We start from the raw sequence: 24,199 nt of genomic DNA, 5'->3' as shown, positions 1-24,199 counted from the left end.
TCTGGAGAGTTTCTCATGAGTAGGCTGGCCGTTTTTCTGGTTTTATAGTAAATCGTCAGTTGTATCCTCTGATTTTTGTCTGTAGGGATAACGTTTCTATTAACAATATCTTTCAGGACCCTTTCCTCCGTTTTATGAGCTGTGGAAAAGAAGTTCCTGTAAAATAGTCTAATAGGGGGTATAGGTGTTGTGTTAGTTGTCTCTTCAGAGGTTGCATGGCGTTTCACTTTCCTTCTTATGATGTCTTCGACGAAACCATTGGAGAAGCCGTTGTTGACTAGGACCTGCCTTACCCTACAGAGTTCTTCGTCGACTTGCTTCCATTCTGAGCTGTGACTGAGACACGGTCGACATATGCGTTAACAACACTCCTCTTGTACCTGTCTGGGCAGTCGCTGTTGGCATTTAGGCACATTCCTATGTTCGTTTCCTTAGTGTAGACTGCAGTGTGGAAACCTCTGCTCTTTTCCATGACTGTTACATCTAGAAAGGGCAGCTTCCCATCCTTTTCCATCTCGTAAGTGAAACGCAGCACGGAACTCTGCTCAAATGCCTCCTTCAGCTCCTGCAGATGTCTGACATCAGGTACCTGTGTAAATTGTCGTCAACATACCTGCAGTATATGGCCGGTTTCAAGTTCATGTCGACTAAGACTTTTTGCTCGATGGTACCCATGTAGAAGTTTGCAAACAGGACACCTAGGGGAGAACCCATGGCGACCCCATCTACTTGCTTATACATGTGCCCATCCGGGCTCAAGAAGGGTGCCTCTTTAGTACAAGCTTGGAGTAGTTTCCTCAGAATATTTTCTGGTATGTCAAGAGGAGTACAGGCTGGATCACGATACACTCTGTCGGCTATCATCCCGATTGTCTCGTCCACAGGTACGTTGGTAAACAGCGATTCTACGTCCAACGAGGCTCTTATCCCTGTGGCCCGTGTGCCCCGCAGTAAGTCAACAAATTCCTTTGGAGACTTCAGGCTGAAGGCGCAAGGAACATAAGGAGTCAGCAGGCCGTTGAGTCGCTTCGCCAGTCTGTATGTGGGTGTGGGTATCTGGCTAATGATTGGCCGAAGTGGGTTTCCAGGCTTGTGTGTCTTGACATTTCCATACGCATATCCAGGTTTATATTCCCCAATAATCTTTGGCAGGTGGAGTCCGGATTTCTTGGCGTTCACAGTTTCGATCAGTTTGTTGACCTTTGCTTTTAATTCGGCTGTAGTGTCCTTCGTTACCCTTTGGAACTTAGTTTGGTCAGAGAGTCTGATGTTCATTTTCGCCAGATATTCGTCTTTTTTAAGTATGACATATATTGGCGACTTGTCACCTCTCCTGACAACTATCTCCTTGTTCTCACGAAGGCTTTTAGCTGCCGGTTTGAGCTCGGGGGACAGTATGGTGCCTCTGTAATTGCCTCGATTCTTTCCTCCTTCTGCAATAAGTTCTGCTTGTAAGGTATCTTTGGTAGTGACCTTCTTTTGTGTCTCGAGGTCGAATATGTCGTCCAACAGAATTTCCAACTCTACTTTCCGGGCCATCTCACTCGGTCTGGACATAACGTGACAGTTTATGCCCAGATTTAGGAGAGTGACTTGGTCCTCAGTGGGGTTAATTCCTGCAAGATTCAGGAAGCCATCTCTTGGTCGTGGAATTGCCATAGGTCCTCCATATAATGTTGTTAGTTTCTTGATAATCCTTGTTTCAGTGCTGAGGTGATGTTGGTCTGTGAGGATGTTGAGGTGTTGTTCAATGCGGGTACGGATACTTTCGTCGATGTTGCTATTTCTCCACTCGTTTGTAGCATGAAGCAGTTGCGTTTTGTTGTCTTTGATTTCATTCTCTGCCTTGTATATCTGATCACGAAACAGATCCTGGCGATATTTTATCGTGAAGGCTTGATTCCTTGCTGCTGGGTCGTGCGCTTTAATATTAGTATATTTTGGTAGCAGTCTTTCCTGTAGACATATATTATTATATATGACCGAAAAAGTAAGATTAATAATTCTAACACGAATTTTCTCAATCTTTCGTACATTTCTTTTCACTGTTGGAGGTAAATCAAAAATCAATTCTCCAAAATTCATTTTTATTTCTAGTCTGACGCGACACGAGCGCGTTTCGTAAAACTTATTACATTTTCAAAGACTTTAGTTTACCAATACACAACTGAATAGAACTTATGCATCTCCGACTTTGTTTATATCTGCATTTGAGAGAGGTGGATGGGGTGAGGTGGCATTAATAGGGTATTAATTTCATCAACACAAGACAGAACAAGAGGTGGCATTAATAGGGTATTAATTTCATCAACACAAGACAGAACACGAAACAATGGGTATTGAATAGAAGTGATTGTAGAAAGCCTATTGGTCCATATTTCTTGATGCTTCTATATTGGAGCGGAGTCTTGAGGTGGGTAGAATATAGTTGTGCATTAATTGGCTGTTGATTGGCCCTATTAGACTATTTTACAGGAATTTCTTTTCCACAGCTCATAAAACGGAGGAAAGGGTCCTGAAAGATATTGTTAATAGAAACGTTATCCCTACAGACAAAAATCAGAGGATACAACTGACGATTTACTATAAAACCAGAAAAACGGCCAGCCTACTCATGAGAAACTCTCCAGACACAAAACAGAACGCTTTAAAAGAGACTAACGTCGTCTATGCCTTCAAATGCCCTCTTGGGGACTGTAAGCTCCAAAAAAACAGTATATAGGCAAGACAACAACATCTCTTTCTAGGCGTTTAACGAAGCATAAGCAACAGGGCTCCATTAAGGAACATATAATCTCTTCCCACAACCAAACCATCGCCAGAGAAATCCTAGTAAACAACACAGAAATCATCGATAGATACAGCGATAGCAGGCGGCTTGACGTTTGCGAGGCACTACACATCAAGAAGTCAACACCAGCAATCAACAGCCAATTAATGCACAACTATATTCTACCCACCTCAAGACTCCGCTCCAATATAGAAGCATCAAGAAATATGGACCAATAGGCTTTCTACAATCACTTCTATTCAATACCCATTGTTTCGTGTTCTGTCTTGTGTTGATGAAATTAATACCCTATTAATGCCACCTCTTGTTCTGTCTTGTGTTGATGAAATTAATACCCTATTAATGCCACCTCACCCCATCCACCTCTCTCAAATGCAGATATAAACAAAGTCGGAGATGCGTAAGTTCTATTCAGTTGTGTATTTGTAAACTAAAGTCTTTGAAAATGTAATAAATTTTACGAAACGCGCTCGTGTCGCGTCAGACTAGAAATAAAAATGAATTTTGGAGAATTGATTTTTGATTTACCTCCAACAGTGAAAAGAAATGTACGAAAGATTGAGAAAATTCGTGTTAGAATTATTAATCTTACTTTTCCGGTCATATTTAATATATATATATATATATATATATATATATATATATATATATATATATGCAACTGAAAACTCACACCCCAGAAGTGACTCGAACCCATACTCCCAGAAGCAACGCATCTGGTATGTACAAGACGCCTTAATCCACTTGACCATCACGACCGGACATAATGAGGTGATAGCCGAGGCTATTTGAACCACCCCACCGCCGGCACTCGGATAGTTATCTTGGGCATAGCATTTTACCAAATCACCTCATTCTTTGGGCAACACGTGAGGAACACAAATGCGAACAAGCCTGAATGGTCCCCAGGACATATGCAACTGAAAACTCACACCCCAGAAGTGACTCGAACCCATACTCCCAGAAGCAACGCATCTGGTATGTACAAGACGCCTTAATCCACTTGACCATCACGACCGGACATAATGAGGTGATAGCCGAGGCTATTTGAACCACCCCACCGCCGGCACTCGGATAGTTATCTTGGGCATAGCATTTTACCAAATCACCTCATTCTTTGGGGCAACACGTGAGGAAACAAATGCGAACAAGCCTGAATGGTCCCCAGGACATATGCAACTGAAAACTCACACCCCAGAAGTGACTCGAACCCATACTCCCAGAAGCAACGCATCTGGTATGTACAAGACGCCTTAATCCACTTGACCATCACGACCGGACATAATGAGGTGATAGCCGAGGCTATTTGAACCACCCCACCGCCGGCACTCGGATAGTTATCTGGGCATAGCATTTTACCAAATCACCTCATTCTTTGGGGCAACACGTGAGGAACACAAATGCGAACAAGCCTGAACCTATAAAGATAAGTTAGGTTACGTTAGGTAGGGTTGGTTAGGTTCGGTCATATATCTACGTTAATTTTAACTCCAATAAAAAAAAAATGACTTCATACATAATGAAATGGGTAGCTTTACCATTTCATAAGAAAAAAATTAGAGAAAATATATTAATTCATGAAAACTTGGCTTATTAGGCAAATCGGGCCTTGCATAGTAGGCTGAGAAGTGCGTTCTGGCTACTAGGTACGACATATATATATATATATATATATATATATATATATATATATAAGAACGCACTTCTCAGCCTACTATGCAAGGCCCGATTTGCCTAATAGGCCAAGTTTTCATGATTTAATATATTTTCTCTAAATTTTTTTTCTTATGAAATGATAAAGCTACCCATTTCATTATGTATGAGGTCAATTTTTTTTATTGGAGTTAAAATTAACGTAGATATATGACCGAACCTAACCAACCCTACCTAACCTAACCTATCTTTATAGGTTAGGTTAGGTTAGGTTGCCGAAAAAGTTAGGTTAGGTTAGGTAGGTTAGGTAGTCGAAAAAACATTATTTCATGAAAACTTGGCTTATTAGGCAAATCGGGCCCTGCATAGTAGGCTGAGAAGTTTTCGACTACCTAACCTACCTAATCTAACCTAACTTTTTCGGCTACCTAACCTAACCTATAAAGATAGGTTAGGTTACGTAGGGTTGGTTAGGTTCGGTCATATATCTACGTTAATTTAAACTCCAATAAACAAAAATTGACCTCATACATTATGAAATGGGTAGCTTTATCATTTCATAAGAAAAAAACTAGAGAAAATATATTAATTCAGGAAAACTTGGCTTATTAGGCAAATCGGGCCTTGCATAGTAGGCTGAGAAGTGCATTCTGGCTACTAGGCACGACATATATATATATATATATATATATATATATATATATATATATATATATATATATATATATATATATATATATATAAAACGCTGAACTCTAATTTCCATCCGGACCTTAAAAGCTTCCTTGAAGGTTGTAACAGAACCGATGAGCACCACACCAGAAACAAATACCTTTTGATATTCCAAGAGTACAACTTAATCAAACTAGAAATGCTCTACAAATCAAGGGACCCAGAATGTGGAATGACCTTCCTTGTCATGTTAAAGACTGTACCTCTCCCAACCAGTTTAAGATAAAAACTAAGCACTACCTAATTAACTCCCTGTAACCTACCTTACCTCTAAAATGTTAATCCATGTCTGCTATTTCTAAACAATGCTGTTTGTCGACCAAATTGTAATTTTTGCTATTTTTCTGCCATGTTCCCCTTTTATATTTATATATGTTCTCAACACAGTTTATACTTTAATCTCAATTAATATTCAGTTTTAGCCTTTAGTATTTTTCTTGTCCTAAACGCTTTGCGTCATAGTGGCTTTAGGCATTGTATGTACTAACTCTATCTATAAATCCATCAATGTTTGTATCACACCTTGTATGTATGTACTTTACCTGAATAAACATTTGAATTTGAATCAAGCACCTCCCACTCCCTGATGGTCTTACCAAGCACCTCCCATTCACTACTGGTCTTACCAAGCACCTCCCACTCACTAATGGCCTTACCAAGCACCTCCCAAGTAGTGAAATATGTGACTAGAACCGCGTGCGCACCTGAGCAGGTGAGGCAGTTAGGCCCGCGTGCTCAGGTGGTGCGCAGGTGTCTAGTCACAAAGAGATCTGGGGGTTCCCCGGGGTGGGTGCGCGTGCTGTCTGGCCGCGCGGCACTAGTCACCTGGTAGAATCGTGTTGGACTGGGATAGCGGCATGTGGGACGTTGTGGGTCATGTAGGGTAAAGTGTAAGTATAGGAACAGGTGTGGTGAACTGGTGAGCAATAGTAGTAGATGAATATTTATGAGTGTGTGCTGTAGAGTTAATCGTGTGTAGATATATAGTTAAATAACAATATGTAGGATATGCTGAGGAGGTGTAGATGGGGGGCCTCCTACCCCTGACAGGGTAGGAGACCGGGCTTATAAGATAGGCGGTTAGGGGTAGGGCACATAAAGGAGGTTAAGGGGAAAGGGGAAGGGTGGGGAGCGGGCTGTAGCTTTGACTGGTAGCATAGGTCTCTGTTTTATGTAGAGAAGTGTGTATATATATATATATATATATATATATATATATATATATATATATATATATATATATATATATATATATATATATATATATATATATATATGAATACAGCAAAGACTCAACCCTCCTGTTTGGCAAACATGAAGTCACCTCAGCAGAGGGAATTCAACAGGGTCACCCACTTGCACCGTTCCTCTTTTGCATAGCGGTTCGAGAAATTACAACCAGACTGTCCAGCGAGCTCAACATCTGGTTCCTGGATGATGGCACTCTGGCAGGCACACAAGATTCCCTGCTAGAAGACCTACAGCTGGTGAAGACACGGGGGGAGTCCATGGGTCTCGTTCTTAACCCCTCCAAGTGCGAAATTATTGCATCCAGTGAAGTAATCATTAGAGCAGTGAAATCAGTTCTACCAGAAGCCTCAGTCGTTAAACCTACCGACAGCACACTACTCGGAGCACCTCTGGGCCACAATGCTATTGCTGCAGTCCTTGACGAAAAGTTTAGAGACCTAAAGAGGATGGAAGAGAGAATTGGGGACTTGGACTCCCACGATGCCCTCTACCTTCTCACAAAGTGCCTTACCTTGCCCAGGCTAACATACTTCTTAAGGTGTGCACCAACTTTTGGCAACCCACTTCTAAATCAATATGATGAGCTCCTCAGGTCAATATTCAGGAAGGCGCTCAACCTAGATTTAGATGACAGTCAGTGGGACCAAGCAACACTACCAGTGAGATTTGGAGGGATAGGCATACGAAAGGCAACTGAGGTAGCACATCCAGCATTCTTATCCTCATGTACAGCAGCCAACGAATTGGTAGGGCAGATCCTACCAGAGCGTATGAGAGAGACAGCGGGAACTCATGATCAAACGTTCATCGAAGCAGCCAGACAATGGGACACCATTGCACACCCTCAACCCCGACCACAAGTCCCAAAAGACCACAAGCAGGCCCACTGGGATAGCCCCATAATGGAAAAGACTGTCACAGCAATGATTGACAACGCTGATGCTGAAAACAAAGCCCACCTCCTAGCGGTAACAGCACCCCACGCCGGGGATTTCTTATTTGCTGTGCCCAATGCAGCCCTGGGAACTCGCCTCAGTCATGACGCTCTCCGCATTGGAGTTGCCCTTCGCCTTGCCGCCCCCATCCTCACCGAACATAGGTGCATCTGCGGAACTGCGATGGCAGACCAATATGGTCGTCATGGTCTGGTATGTCGTAAATCACAGGGTAAAATTGCAAGACATGAAGAAGTCAACACATCATCAAGAGGAGCCTCGCCACAGCCCGCTGCCCGGCACAAAGAGAACCACACTTATCCAGACCTAACGACCCTCAGAAGCGCCCTGATGGGGTCACCTTGCTACCTTGGAAGGATGGTAAGCAAGTGGTATGGGACTACACGTGCGCTGCCACACTGGCCAGTACCTACCTCCACTACAGCACACGTGAAAGTGGTGGTGCTGCTTCTTTCAGGGAATCGCAGAAAATTATTAAATACAGAGGTCTAGCACACTGCTACAGCTTTGTTCCGATCGGCTCGGAGACCCTCGGTTCGTGGGGAAAATGTGCATTGAAGTTCCTGAAGGAATTGGGGGACAAATTGATCAGCGCTACAAAAGACCAGAGAGCAAAAAGTTTCTTGTTCCAGCGCCTCAGTGTTGCGATTCAGAGGGGAAATGCCTGTTGCGTCTTGGGCACTAGTCCAACTTCAGAGGAATTCGAAGAAGTGTTTTACTTGCAACAATGATCGAACCCGTCTGTGACATTCATCAATGTTTCCCATTGTTGTGTTTTTCAAGAGATCCATAACCTTTAAGCACCTTTTTGCATTATTATTTTTGTATCAACCCATGTATATCTTGTAACCATCAAATGCATAATAAAGCACAAAAAATAAAAAAGGAAGGGGGTGGTAGGAGAAAAGCACACAGAAACTGTATTGGAGGGGATCCAAACATTCCCTCTAATGCGTTATGCGTGGTTTCCTCCGAGGCTATGGTCCCCCTTCTTCCAGCTAGAGGTGGTACTCTGTTTTTTCAAAAAAAAAAAAAAAAAAAAAAAATAAAAAAAAAAAAAAAAAATATATATATATATATATATATATATATATATATATATATATATATATATATATATATATATATATGTCGTACCTAGTAGCCAGAACGCACTTCTCAGCCTACTATGCAAGGCCCGATTTGCCTAATAAGCCAAGTTTTTATGAATTAATTGTTTTTCGACAACCTAACCTACCTAACCTAACCTAACTTTATCGGCTACCTAACCTAACCTAACCTATAAAGATAGGTTAGGTTAGGTTAGGGAGGGTTGGTTAGGTTCGGTCATATATCTACGTTAATTTTAACTGAAATAAAAACAAATTGACCTCATACATAATGAAATGGGTAGCTTTATCATTTCATAAGAAAAAAATTAGAGAAAATATATTAATTCAGAAAAACTTGGCTTATTAGGCAAATCGGGCCTTGCATAGTAGGCATAGAAGGTCGTTCTGGCTACTAGGTACGACATATATATATATATATATATATATATATATATATATATATATATATATATATATATATATATATATATATATATATATATATATAATTTCACCAATTCTTTGCCAATGACAGCAATTCAATGACAGCAATACAGCGTACCATACTCACTTCTGTCACAGCTCACATCGCCACATAGCAGCAGCGGCACGTAGGCCATGAGGCAGCCCACATACCGCGATGTAGGAAAACTGTACCGGTGTGGGGTCTTTGACGGCCCGTGCATGAGTGGACTGTGTTCACGTTAAGTTGGTGTCATATGTCGCACCCTCCCCTCACTCCCCTCCCATGCAGGTGAAAGTTATCAATTCCCCACTTTACATTCCCCAGTCCTCCATAAATGAGGCAAAAAATTAGTAAACACATTATATATATATCGCTGTATTTATATGGAGCACGTGGCAGCCTGTGATCTTGTATGTCTTTCAGCAGTCAATAAGTAGTTTAAAAGCGTAAACTCTGTTAAATATAATTTGGCCAAGGAGGAAGCCTTTGGGGGCCGGCGGTTCACCTCTTGGGAGTTTGACACATAACTGGACTAAATGATTCGATACCACTCACCATACCCAGCAGGTCCCCCCCCCCATACCCCCCTACACCTAGCACTCAAGTCTGTTTACATCTTTCCCTCCGAGGTTGAGGGGGGCTTACACGTGTGTCTCTATATTCTCAACAAATAATGACTATAGCCCGAGGTATAGATCTTTTAATTTCGCTTGGACTCTTAGTAATAGTTTCATCGCATAACAGTCTTCAATTTTCTTCTATCTAATCAAATTACTGGCCCGGCATTTAAATAGCATTTAGCATCACTTAGTAAATTCAGTCAAAGTCAGTAGGTAAGCTTTTACTGAATGAGGGAAAATTTTTTTACATCTTAAAAGGTGTGTGCCAGTCTTTAATTTTTTTGATATCAAATCAAATCAGTGCTAGCATCACTTAGTAAACTCAGTCAAAGTCAGTAGGTAAGCGTTTACTGAATGAGGGAAATTTTTTTTACATCTTAAAGGGTGTCTACCAGTCTTAAATTTTTTTTATATCATATCAATTCAGTGCCAGCATCACTCAGTAAACTCAGTCAAAGTCAGTGGGTAAGCGTTTACTGAATGAGGGAAACATTTTTTTGCATCTTAAAAGGTGTCTACCAGTCTTCAATTTTTTTTTCTTTCTATCAAATCAAATCAGTGGTTATCTTGAGATGATTTCGGGGCTTATAGTGTCCCCGCGGCCCGGTCCTCGACCAGGCCTCCACCCCCCAGAAAGCAGCCTGTGACAGCTGACTAACACCCATGTACCTATTTTACTGCTAGGTAACAGGGGCATAGCGTGAAAGAAACTCTGCCCATTGTTTCTTACCGGCGCCTGGGATCGAACCCAGGACCACAGGATCACAAGTCCATGTGCTCTCCGCTCGGCCGACCGGCTCTCTGGTTGTAAGATGGTCTTCAATATATGTTTGTTTTTAAAAAGTAGAGTTTACATGTTCAAGCTAACTTGGTAGACTAGTTTTAAGGTTCTACATACGTACATTCCAAGTCGAGGCAGATCACTTCAGCAAATGCGTAATTCATTATTTTAAAGTTGTTTTTTTTTTTTGCCTGGATGCCTAGGTTAAAGACCCCATTCTCTCTCTCTCCCCATAGGCAACCTTTATTCCCCACATACAAATTTCTCTCTATGCATGTCTACTCAATCTTATACTCAATCGTTACTACATATATTAATCAACTTTCAAATTCTTTACAGCTTCAGTTCAGTTTCTTTTCAATATCATGGCTTTTTGTTGTTTTCCCCTGTCAGTATCTAATTCAAGACCTCGTATTATCAATGTCATTACTGTTTGTCAACAAACAATTTTGAAAGAACAAACAGAAAGATTAGACACCTGCTGGAGCGAGCACTAATGGGGGGATGAGAGAAGGGTGGTGCTGAGTGACAAACTCAACGATAAGGAGACACGACCGAGCTCTAAAGAAGGCTTGACCCTAACGAGACAGAATGACGGACAGACAACGCTGACGCCCCATAAATATGCTTCACATTTTCAAAAATGTTATATGGTCATCAGACAGAAAGTTGATTTCCACGTTACGTTACGTAACTATATAATGTGTTACAAGAACTAAACAGGCGTGCAATAATATTTGTTTGGTGTTTGGATGTAATAGAGCTAGGGCTAAACATGCTTCACCTTTTCAATAATGTTATTTGGTCATCAGACAGAAAGTTGATTTCCACGTTACATTACTAAGTGTAGGAGGGAGAGGTATGCCAGAGCAGGTATGGTGTGCGATATTGTGGTCATTAACCCAGTCACGCGACAGACAGACATCAAGAGGTGCACCGCTCGAATGCTCGCTCCCCCGCAGTCATGTGGTAGTAGTCTTCATGTCTATTTGATTTGATAGAAGAAAAATTGAAGACTGGAAGTCTCCTTTTTTAAGATGTAAAAACTTTAAACTATAAAAATGTTTGGCTGACTGACTGACTGCTTTTCTGGTCAGGTCTGCAGGTCTGCAAGAAATATTAGAATTGTAGGTAGCCAACGTGTCTCCTCAGCTCTTTAATCTTCTGCAAAGCTTTTTCTCCAATCTCAACCCTATTAGTTCATGTTCTTGTGTTTCACCTTTTGTTTTAAATTGAAATGAATATGAAATGTGAAAAAAAATCTTACATTATGCTATATTATCAGTGCTTGAATAAAAATATTAAGAGTGCTGTACATTCTGTGTCATTGTGTTGCTATGATATTAAAAGTCTATGTTTTTGCTGGGCTTATGTTGCGCGCAATCACCTTGCTAAGGCGGGTCAGTGTCACTCAGTGCTAATGGCATAGGGTCAACCTGATGGAACTGTAGATCCTATGTCCTAGCAAATTGAAGCCGGGTATTTCACTAATGGCTCAGCACGAGAGAGAAGCGGTCTATCCATATAGCATATTAGAGTCTTCAGTCCACTGTTGCTGTTTGACTGATTGACCGATTGCCTTTACTGAGTTACTGAGTGATGGTAGAAGCCAGGAGAAATGTAGACAGACTACAGGGTTAAGGAAATGACGTGTGATGGACGAGAGGGCATGTGTCGTCAGATGTGAGGGTAGGTTAGCTGAGATGAGAGCAGGCCTGCGTCGACAACAGCTGGGAGTTAAACACCGCCGGGGGTTGACAGAGAGAGGCAGACAGGCAGCACTAATGCCTTTGTGTGTTACAAGGACTGCACAGTAATATTTGGTGTTAGTGTTGGATGTAGAGGCGACGGAGATTGAGTAGACATGCATACATAATTTGTATGAGGGGAATAAAGGTTGCCTATGGGAAAAGAGAGAGAATGGGGTCTTTAACCTAGGCATCCAGGCAAAAAAAAAAAACTTTAAAATAATGAATGACACATTTGCTGAAGTGATCTGCCTCGACTTGGAATGTATGTATGTAGAACCTTAAAACTAGTCTACCTAGTTAGCTTGAAAGTGTAAACTCTACTTTTTAAAAACAAACGAAAAATATTGAAGACCATCTTACTACCACTAATTTGATTTGATAGAAAGAAAAAAATTGAAGACTGGTAGACACCTTTTAAGATGTAAAAAACTGTTTCCCTCATTCAGTAACGCTTACTTACTGACTTTGACTGAGTTTACTGAGTGATACTGCCACTGATTTGATTTGATAGAAAGAAAAAAATTGAAGACTAGTAGACTTCTTTTAAGATGTATAAAAAATCTTTCCCTCATTCAGTAAACGCTTACTTACTGACTTTGACTGAGTTTACTGAGCGATGCTGGCACTGATTTGATTAGATAGAAGAAAATTGAAGACTGCTATGCGATGAGGCTCATTACTCAGAGTCCATGCAAAATTAAAAGATCTATACCTCGGGCTATAGTCACTATTTCTTGGGAATATAGAGACACATGTAAGCCCCCCTCAACCTCGGAGGGAAAGATGTAAACAGACTTGAGTGCTAGGTGTAGGGGGGTGGGGATGGAGGACCTGCTGGGTATGGTGTGGTATCGAATCATTTAGTCCAGTTATGTGTCAAACTCCCAAGAGGTGAGCCGCCTCCCCCAAAGGCTTCCTCCTCAGCCAAATTATATACGTAAGGGTTTACGCCCTTTAACTACTTATTGACTGCTGAAAGACATACAAGATCACAGGCTGCCACGTGCTCCATATGAATACAGCGATATATATATATATAATGTGTTTACTATTTTTTTGCCTCATTTATGTAGGACTGGGGAATGTGAAGTGGGGAATTGATAACTGTCACCTGCATGGGAGGGGAGTGAGGGGAGGGTGCGACATATGACACCACCTTAACGCGAACACAGTCCACTCGTGCACGGGCCGTCAAAGACCCCACACACAGGTACAGTTCTCCTACATCGTAGTATGTGGGCTGCCTCATGGCCTACGTGCCGCTGCTGCTATGTGGCGGTGTGAGCTGTGACAGGAGTATGTGTTACGGCCCTGCTGGGGCGTAACCGGGTTCTTTTCTGGTGTTAGTAGAATTTGGGAATCCGGCCCCAAGTTAGTAGAGGCTTTCAAGGGATGTGTTCCATAACGCAAGTTAAATTAAAGGGGGAGGGATACAAATGCTCTAATTTATATATATTATTTCACCACCACCATAAATAAATAACAATCAGTCACACGGGGTTATAAATACACTCTAATGTGCAGAATTGTCTTCCTCTGAAGACACAGGATGCTCCACGGTGCTCACGATGAGTAGCCCTGGTTCTCTTCTTCGGCCCACGATGAATCCTCTTGGATTCTCTCGGCGAATCTACCCTGGCCACAGGCCAGCCAAATCACAGTCCCACTGGGTGCTCCGTCGTGGAGGCCTTCAACCACAATCCAGCCTGTAGCTAGCAGGTTCCGATCAGCTCCGCTGTGTAGGCCACTCCACGACCAATACTAGGGTTGCGAGCCCTAGGCAGGAGCCTCGTGTGATTCCGCTGATCACTCTCCTCTCTCAACACCCCAGTGGCTAGTCTCTTCCACCAGCCAACCCCGGATAAGGCGATTCCTGATACTGCCACGTCACAGGCAGGCTAACACTCTCAGCAGTGTTCGTCCGGGGGTGACTCACAGCTTCTTCAGCAAACTTGTGGAGAGACCTTGGCTGCCTTGGGTAGACTGATTCATCATCCAATACAGCAGTCCCAGGTCGACTCTGTAATCAGACACGTCATTAGTACTAGGGACGCTCTAGGGCACCTCACTTACAGGCTTAGACACAAACGTCCACCTATCCACTCCATAGATGGCGTTGCTGTCTAAGCGCCACCTCACCAGAGGTCAGCAGCGGCTACGTTACGAGCTGATTAAGACGGGAAACCAGCCCCTGTGGCCGGTATATCCCGTCCTTGTTAAATGGCGTTGTCCATGTTGTGGGGTTTTCGGCTGGCGATTCACAGATGGCGCTGATTTCATGGCTCCGTGCTCTGACGCTGGATTCGGGTCTGTAGCAGTATGGTATGCTGTTTTGCTGTCAATCCCAGCAGTTGAGTCTCGCCCTTCAACAGGAGAGCGGTTCAAAACACTCACTACTGCACACATCCTTGTGCCATGTGGTGACACTCCTCAGGTCTAGGTGGCGGTATGTGGCCCTATGTCTTAAGCAAGGTAAGGGAAGGGAGGGAGAGGGATGCCCCACCCACTCTGTTTACAAAAACACTACGGGTAAATTCACACTCTCATTTGTTACTATGACCTCCTACCGCGTACACCTCTCGACTCTGACATGAAGATATTGGAGACCCCCACCACAGGCAAAGAATTAGTAAAATATATATACACTTCTCTACATAAAACAGAGACCTGTGCTATCAGTCAAAGCTACCGCCCACTCCCCACCCTTCCCCTCTCCCCTTAACCTCCTTTATGTGCCTTACCCCTAATCACCCATCTTAAAAGCTCCCTGGAAACACAAACCGAAACTGTCTCTATTTTCCGCTTGTTACAACTTGTAATAAAGTTGTTACATCTTGGCTTAACGTGTTTATGACGTATTAGAACGTTGTAACAACTTGCTATATTGGTTGTTATAACTGGTTAGGAGGTGTTAAAGCCTGTTCGAACGTTGTACCAACGTCGTAGTTTCGGTGTGTGTTTGTCCTACCATGTCTGGGGTAGGGCCCCCCCCCCCTCAACATATCCTACATACTGTTATTTAACTATATATCTACACACGATTAACTCTACAGCACACACTCATACATATTCATCTACTACTATTGCTCACCTATTCACCACACCAGTTCCTATACTTACACTTTATCCTACATGACCCACAACGTCCTACATGCCGCTATCCCAGTCCAACACGATTCTACCAGGTGACTAGTGCCGCGCGGCCGGACGGCACGCACACCCACCCCGGGGAACCCCCAGATCTCTTTGTGACTAGACACCTGCGCACCACCTGAGCACGCGGGCCTAACTGCCTCACCTGCTCAGGTGCGCGCATGGTTCTAGTCACATATTTAACTACTCTCCCACTCCCTAATGGTCCTACCAATCACCTCCCACTCACTACTGGTATTATTAAGCACATCCCACTACACGACTGGTCTTACCATGCACCTCCCACTACACGACTGGTCTTACCACGCACCTCCCACTACACGACTCTACCATCCATTAGCCTCGAACAAGATCAAGACGTTACCTCACTTCCTGACAATGTCCACGTTCCTGTCAATTCTCTCATCCTTCAATGATGCAATTCTCCTGCAAATGCTTGCTTTACTGTTCTATCAGTTGGTTTATGAGTTCCTTCAACACTCTTACTATTATCTGGCCATGTCAATAAAATATATTTTTTTATTAAATTCAAACAGAAATGCTTAATAAGACCAGTTCATGTGGAATGTTGGTGAGGCAGACTTTGGTCAGACGTGCGCCAAGACCTTGAGACTTACTCCAACAAGTTTGGACTTGTCAACAATGAAGATTCCTGCCATGTCGAAGCCTGGGAAGTGGTCCATGAGTGTGATGAGTCGCCCCAGCTGCCAGGGAGAGACACACATCTTAGTTCCTTACACTGGTTCCTTCTGCTCGTGCTCAAGGGCTCTCCTCATTACTGGTAAACACTGCTTGGATTAATTAATTTATACCATAATTTTGATTACAAAACCAAATTTTCTGAAATTCAAGTTGTTAAATTTTAATTATTTTTTTGACATAATGGAACTGTTAGAACCCTCCTACTGACTAAAGTTTCAGCTCCGTTAGACGTATATTAGATATAATAAAAACAACAATTTTCAACGATAAAAATGATAAAGTTTTGTAATTCAAAATCAAAAACTAGTTTGAATAAAATGTACAGCTTTTGTACAATATACAGCTATCATAATAGCATTTAATCTTGAATTCACATTGTAGTTTATATTCAATATTTTTCTTGTTGAGCTATAAACAAGCATTTATGTGAATCCCAGGAATTTTACACCAGATTTATGCACCTGAAAATGTATAATTAAAAAAAAAAAAGTATTATAAAATGCATAAGATTTCTGCTTTAAATTTTAAATCTTTAAATGTCTGTTGTAGAACTATATCCTGTGCACATATTCTATTGGACTCATAAGAATTGCTGGGAAATTAAGCTTGGAGTTAGAGCTTGTAGTTGTAAAAAAAATCTACTTTCGAAAGTTAATGTCAAATATTCAGGTAATATTTCGGTACGCTACAAATTTACCTATTTCCTTCAAAATGGTGGTACTTATTGTTGGAGATATGTATTCCTTCATCTCAAATTTTCACTTAAATATCTCTTGTAAGAACTGAGGAAAAAAATATTTATCCTCCAAAAATTTTTTATTTAAGTAAATTTCAATTGCATTTACACATAAATTCGCAAATGTCATTGCATTTGTTTTGTACCCGAATGACATTATTAACACTGATATACCATTTATTGCCTTGTATTTAGTCTTGCAATTTTATTGCAATATAATTACAACTCCCTTGAATCTTATTGTTTTATAACAATATTCTTCGCTTACAAGGTGTGAATATTTATAATTCATTCCAAAATACATTTGTAATTTCAAAAAACTATCGTATATATCGTAGTAATAATTAGGCACCCAGAGAGAAGGGACCAAAGAGAGCAAACAAGGAGTGTCATAATTTTACTTTCATCCTTAAAAAAGCAAGAGTAACGCCAGTTCATAAAGGAGGCGAGATAGCTGACATAAACAATTACTGACCAATTTCAAATTAACGTATACTATCAAAAGTATTTTTAAAAATAATATTTACAAACATATATTTCTACTTTGTAAAATTCAACATAATAAGTCCCTGTCAGTTTGGCTTCTGTTCCCAAAAGAGTACCAGTGATGCCATTATTAATCTGCTTGATATAATCTACTCAGGCTTTGACAAAAATTGGTTCCCAGTTGACCACTTCAGTGACCTAAGAAAGGCCTTTGATACTGCAAACCGTAACTACCACTTACTTTAAACTCCACCATTATGGAATCCGAGGCCTTACCCTGAAGTATATTCGAGCCAATCTGTTTTTGACAAACACCAATATGTAGCCAACAGTGACATAACCTCGCCCACACTACCATTAACAGTAGGGGTACTACAATGCAGGATCCTAGGACCTCTCCTATTTCTTATATACATCAATGATTTGCCAAATGTTTCTAACATTCTTAAACCTATACCATTTGCTGACAATACTACCTTCATCTCTTCAGAGCCCAACCCCCACATTCTAAATAATATTTTAAATAACAAATGAAAAAAAATCCACTAATGGATATTAATCAGTAAACTCACTAAACAGAGAAAATACCTACTACATTTTATTTGGAAGTAAATCACCAAATCAAATGTAACTTCAGAAACACAATGTTAACATTACCAATAATAATGAGGGAAAGATTCTTGGACTATAAATAAATATAATATATAAACAGAATATATATATATATATATATATATATATATATATATATATATATATATATATATATATATATATATATATATATATATAATATATATATATAACATATATATATAATATATATATATATAATATATATATATATATATATATATATATATATATATATATATATATATATATATATATATATATATATATATATATATATATATATGTCGTTCCTAGTAGCCAGAACGCACTTGTCAGCCTACTATGCAAGGCCCGATTTGCCTAATAAGCCAAGTTTTCATGAATTGTTTTTCGACTACCTAACCTACCTAACCTAACCTAGCTTTTTTTGCAACCTAACCTATAAAGATAGGTTAATATAAACCTAACTTTTTAAACCTAATTTTAATGGGTTAATTTTAAACCTAACTTTTTAAACTGATATAAACCTAACTTTTTAGGCTACCTAACCCAACCTAACCTATAAAGATAGGTTAGGTTAGGTAGGGTTGGTTAGGTTTGGTCATATATCTATGTTAATTTTAACTCCAATAAAAAAAAAAATTACCTCATACATAATGAAATGGGTAGCTTTATCATTTCATAAGAAAAAAATTAGAGAAAATATATTAATTCAGGAAACCTTGGCTTATTAGGCAAATCGGGCCTTGCATAGTAGGCTGAGAAGTACGTTCTGGCTACTAGGTACGACATATATATATATATATATATATATATATATATATATATATATATATATATATATATATATATATATATATAGAGAGAGAGAGAGAGAGAGAGAGAGAGGGAGAGAGAGAGAGAGAGAGACAGAATATAAATAGAAGAGACTAAACTTCAGCACCTACACAGAACACATAGTCAAAAGTACCATTCTGTCAAACAATTTACTATTTAGACCTGAAACAAAGAGTTTCAAAAACTGTTAGTAAACGTTCTGAAATCAGATATTATGTTTCTGGATAGTACCTGGATGGGGTTCTGGGAGTTTTACTCCTCAAGCTCGGCCCTGGCCCAGGCTTGATTTAAATAAATAAGTAATAATAAATGTTTATTCAGGTAAAGTACATACATACAAGAGGTTTTACAAAAATTGATAGATTTATAGATAGAGCTAGTACATACAATGCCTAAAGCCACTATTACACAAAGCGTTTCGGGCAGGAAACCCGACAGTGACAGCTACAACTTGTGACTTGTGACAGCTACACCTATACTAACTCTCAACTCCTTTTACCAGTCAGCCTGACAGACATTATATCCATAATTCACTCGCCTAAAACCAAAGCTGGGAACATTAGTGAAATATCATCTATGATATATAAGAGTGCTGCCCCTTGCTCTTGCACTACCCATAGCTCTGTTTTTTTCACAAATCTCTAGTGTCACTCCACTAGAGATTTTTAGTGGAGTGAAATCCCCACTTTACCTCACCACTCTGCTCTCTCATTATACTGCTCGCAAATTTATCCCTATCTTACATACGGTATCTGTGCTTGGGGTTCTGCGACTGCAGCTTATCTCTGCCCATCATCACCATGCAAACTCTACTGTCAGAACTATAACAAACTTTGTTTTCAGGCAACATTCAGCCCATCTGTTTAAGTCACTAAAAATGCTAAACATACACTTAATCCTCACATCCTCTTGTGCCATTTACATGAACAAAACCTTGCCCGAAACGCTTTGCGTAATAGTGGCTTTAGGCATTGTATGTACTAGCTCTACCTATAAGTCAACCAATCTTTGTAAAAATTTATTGTATGTATGTACCTTACCTAAATAAAATATTATTATTATTTGTTCCTAAATGCTAATCCTGACTTGAACCTCTTCCTTGGTAGATGTAATACAACGCTTGAGCACCACATCAGAAATAACTAAATCTTTGATATTACCAGTCAAACTAAATCTGTGCAAAGACTCCATGCAAATAAAAGGGTCAAGTCTATTAAACTTACTTCCTAAAGAATTAAACAAAATTCCAACCTATGCCTTATTCAAAAGTAAAACCAAAAAGTGCCTAATTTCATCCTCGTAGTTTCCTACCTTGTGCTTCAAACTCGCACTGTATCTTGTGCTACCCACTTCCCCAACATTAGTAATTAAGACATATATCTTCACCAGTTGTAATCACCTCTATAAATTTACATAGTAGTTATTACGTTGAACTAAAATTTTGCTACAATATTACTCTTCATCTTACCTTATCTGTTAGATTAAGGACCTGCCCGAAAAGTTATGAATGTTAGTGGCTTTGCAAGAATGTAGGAACACCAGTGTTATGTACTCTCACAAACCCAATGTACCTTCTTGTATATAAATTAATAAATACACAATAAATATATAATAAAGATAAGGATAGATTAGCGAGTAGAATAGTGAAAGGAGTGCAGAGTGGGAACCTAATATCTGATTTTAGAAAGTATATCGACAGTTTTTGAGAAGTTTTTTGGGAATGTTGTATGAGGGTGCTGATGTTTACTCCCTTGTCTATGTAAAGACCAATGAACTTATCATTTTTATTGGTGATGTTAAGAGTTAATGTAAGAGTTGGATCTCTCAGAGCACAACTGTATGGCTTGCATAAGTGCTTCCAACATCTAAATTCGTTATTTGACACAAATACAAAGTGTCAAGCTGAATGTCATTGGACTCTTTTGCACACGAGGAGTCCAAAAAGAGCCTCAGTTTTGACCTGGGTCATCTGGATCTGTTGCAATGGAGTTGCAACAGCTCCATGACCCGACCAGAGGTACCAGTACCCAGGGGGTACCCAGATGGCTACAGAGTGTAGTGGGAGGGGGGGGGGGGTAAGACAGAGGCCTCACTTCACAAGGACCGTTTGTTTTGTGACCACAAGGCCTCCCCCATCCCCCCTCTGAGACAGTATGGCCTTCTAGCGGGACACTGTGGAACTAGCCACGTGGTATGACGTCACGTGGTATCCACGTGCCGCTGTCAATCAGAGGAGTTCACAATAAAGCGTGGGACTGTGATTGGTCAACAGGTGAAGACGTCACGGAATCCTGGAGGACGCTCAAGGTCCCCAGGACAAGCATTCGGACTCCAGATACTGTGGTGGAAACCACGCTAGCCAGGATCTCTGGGCAAGCAAGTCTCACCAAAGTCTGGATGTGCAGTATTCTTTGAGACCAAGAACCAAGCCAGATCCGAATCACTGCTAACTTTCGCAGTGCAATTGGATTATACATCATACTGTAAGTGTAATTACGACGCCAGCAACGGTTCGAGGACAAGCCTTAGACCACCGGTGGTGTATGTAAAATACTAGCAGTGTGAAATATATATAGAAGAGATACACGTGTGATTTCAGAGAAACAGAGCTTGAGGTGAAATCTCGAGTAACCAACTAAGGGGGAATAATGTACTCTCGTTGCATATCTTGATTCACAGTGGAAAGACTGTGGACTGTCACGTGGAGTCTCAGAGGAAGTGATTGTCAGTCAAGCAGTGAAGCATCTTTGGGGACAATTGACTGGGAAAGTTCCCAAAAAGCAGTGTGAAAAGCTTTGACGACAGTGAACGAGTGGTGGTTCGCAATATCGGGAGTCAAGAGGAGGCGAGAAGGCATCCCTCGCACAGGTGTGTATGTGTACGTGCGTGTGAATACTGTGTATGTCTACGTGCATGCACATATTATGTATGTGTACGTGCGTGTGAATACTGTGTATGTCTACGTGCATGCACATATTATGTATGTGTACGTGCGTGTGAATACTGTGTATGTCTACGTGCATGCACATATTATGTATGTGTACGTGCGTGCGTATACAGCCGCACAGACCGAAGTGGGGCTCATCTCTGTCACGAAGTGGGGTTTATTGTTCCATCATTCTAAAGACTGTTGAGTGAGGGTGGTAACTTACACTAGAGCCATTAATGGTCGTATCAAGATGAGACAGCTTCTCACATGATGTAACCAAGTTACTCGTGGATTTACCTTGTTATCTGGAAAGCTGGAGGTTCGTTTGATCCATCATTGTGGTGGATTCAGTGTTGGGCTCCCTGGCTTATATCCACAGTCTTACTGGACGTTGGGAGTGTTAATGAAGTGATGGAATGTGTGTGAATTTTCCCTATTGCTCTCTTGATTTTTGTTAAGAAATGAGATTTGAACATTAATACAAATGTCCTCAGTCAGAAACGACTGCACCAGAGCAGCTTGTACTTTAAGACTGAATGCAGATAGGCGAGAGCAACTGCCAGGTTCCCAAAATGGGAGTTCTAATTTACTAGGTCGTTGAGTTCCTCAAATGCCAAGTGCACTATTAAGGGTAACTCACGAGTTCTCACCAAATGTAATATGATGTGTGCGGCTATGAATCAGGTTTGAATCCAGAAGCATGCCATCATTAAAGAATGCAAGAACAGTTTTAACATGTTGCAGAATATTTGTGGGGCAATAGTCTTGGAAAAGTAATGATATAAAGACAGTTCTCTTTTCAACAATAACCATTTATTCATAAATAACTGAATCTAATACAAGACAACAATCTTAACGTTGCGTTATTTTCCGTAAGTGACACGTTAAAGACAGCTGCTTAACAGCCAAGTGTAGCATAAACTTCTGTCTATGCCACTTTCAAGTGGCATGGACCTCATTAGTTCCCTTGATAAGTTTGTCAATTCTAACTCTAGTGCTCTTTCGGACTTATCTGCCTTTAGGAGGGCCCTTATCCCCGTTCTTGACAGCTATTTTTCTTCTAAATATCACCACCTTCCTCGTCACTTCCATCTTGCCCTTGCCTCCCTGAAATCTAACAACTCTATTCTTAATCTTCCTTCCGACAGAGGCAATTCTGTGGTTGTCCTTGACCGTGAGGACTACCTCCCGAAAGCAGATGTCTTGCTCTCTGACTCCCGCACATATGCTCCCCTGACTTCTAACCCTTTGGAACGCCTAAAAACTTCCTTCAATCGCAAACTAAGCCAGCTTTCTGGTCTTTGTCGTTCTGGCTTCCATCTTATTAAACGGTTCCATGTCATCTGCCCCTCTCCTTATTTAAATGGTCTACCTAAGACTCATAAACCTGGTGTTACTCTTTGTCCAATCATTTCCTCAAGGGTCGGCTATCCTCTTGCCTCCTGGCTAGCTAAAACTTTGAGGGCCATACCTTGGCACTTTTTCTCCTGCCCACCTTCGTCACTCTCAGGACTTCATAGAAAGACTGCGCTTGCAGCCCTCCTGTAAGATGCTTAGTCTTGATGTCGTCTCTCTGTTTACTAATGTTCCCTTTGATGACGTTCTCTCTTTCCTCAGACAGAAGGAAGGCGACTGAGGGCCTTCTTCCACTCCAGTTTCCCGCTGACGTTTTCCTCGAACTCATTAGACTCTGTGTTGACTCTTAGAGAACATATTCTCTTTCAATGGTAAACACTACTCTCAAACTTTCGGTGTCACTATGGATTCCCCTCTTTCCCCCGTTCTTGCCAATCTCTACAGGGAAAACTTCAAAACTGTTCTGCTTCCTTCTATTGATACTCGTCCCTCTCTCTAGTTCCGCTATGCTGATGACATTTTTGCTTTATGGACTTATGACCTTAGCCTTTTCCAGCCTTTCCTCTCTCGTAACAATCTGGCTCCTTCCATCCTTTTCAAAACTGAATGGGAATCTAATTCCCTCTTTCCTTTTCTTGACGTCGTTCACGCTCATAGCTCTGTGTCTGGGTTCTCATTCTCTGTCTACCGCAAACCCCATGCATAGTGGCATGTACATTCACTTCTTTTCCTACCATCCCCCTTCTGTTAAGAAAAGTGCAGGCGTCTCTCTCTTCCTCCGCGCTCTACGCATCAGCGACCCTCAGTTTCTTGATTTTAAAATTTCCTCTATTTACAAATCTTTCTCTTGCCTTGGTTACCCTTTCCATTTTATCAACTATGCCTATTCTCAAGCTAAACGAAATTTTCTTCATCCTAAACCTACTTCCAACAATTGTAGCACTGTGCTCTGCCTTCCCTTCATATCTGAACTCAAAACTTTTACTAATACCTTTCGTCCTCTTGACATAAAGCTCGCCTTTCAACAAATTAACACCCTTCATAGTAATCTAGTTCACACTGCTCCTCCTGCTTCTAATGCTGCTGGTGTCAACTCTATATCATGTTCGTCTAGTCCTCTCCAATACTTTGGTGAAAGTAAGTAAGTAATTATCAAAATAAGGCACCAAACCGGGAATGCTATGTAGCACCATCAAATGTGTGGAATAATCAGAGGGCGCTAAATATCACCAAGGATGCCAATACGAGAACAAAAACGCATAAGGCGAACGATATCAAAAGCATCCGAGTCAC

The 24,199-nt window shown here is 40.8% G+C and overlaps 1 long non-coding RNA gene across 2 annotated transcripts in view; it reads left to right on the top strand.

Annotated features, from left to right (window-relative positions):
• LOC138351236 (uncharacterized) overlaps nucleotides 1–16,906 on the top strand; it is a 54,880-nt gene extending 37,974 nt beyond the window's left edge. For both annotated transcript variants that reach the window (XR_011222381.1, XR_011222380.1), the window contains one exon: nucleotides 15,782–16,906. This is a non-coding gene — a long non-coding RNA (uncharacterized lncRNA). The remainder of the gene's footprint in view (nucleotides 1–15,781) is intronic.
• Nucleotides 16,907–24,199: the final 7,293 nt, after the last annotated feature.

The sequence above is a fragment of the Procambarus clarkii genome, chromosome 49, assembly GCF_040958095.1.
Source record: "Procambarus clarkii isolate CNS0578487 chromosome 49, FALCON_Pclarkii_2.0, whole genome shotgun sequence".
Taxonomy (NCBI): Eukaryota; Metazoa; Arthropoda; class Malacostraca; order Decapoda; family Cambaridae; genus Procambarus; species Procambarus clarkii.
This window is presented reverse-complemented; position numbering and strand designations above follow the sequence as displayed.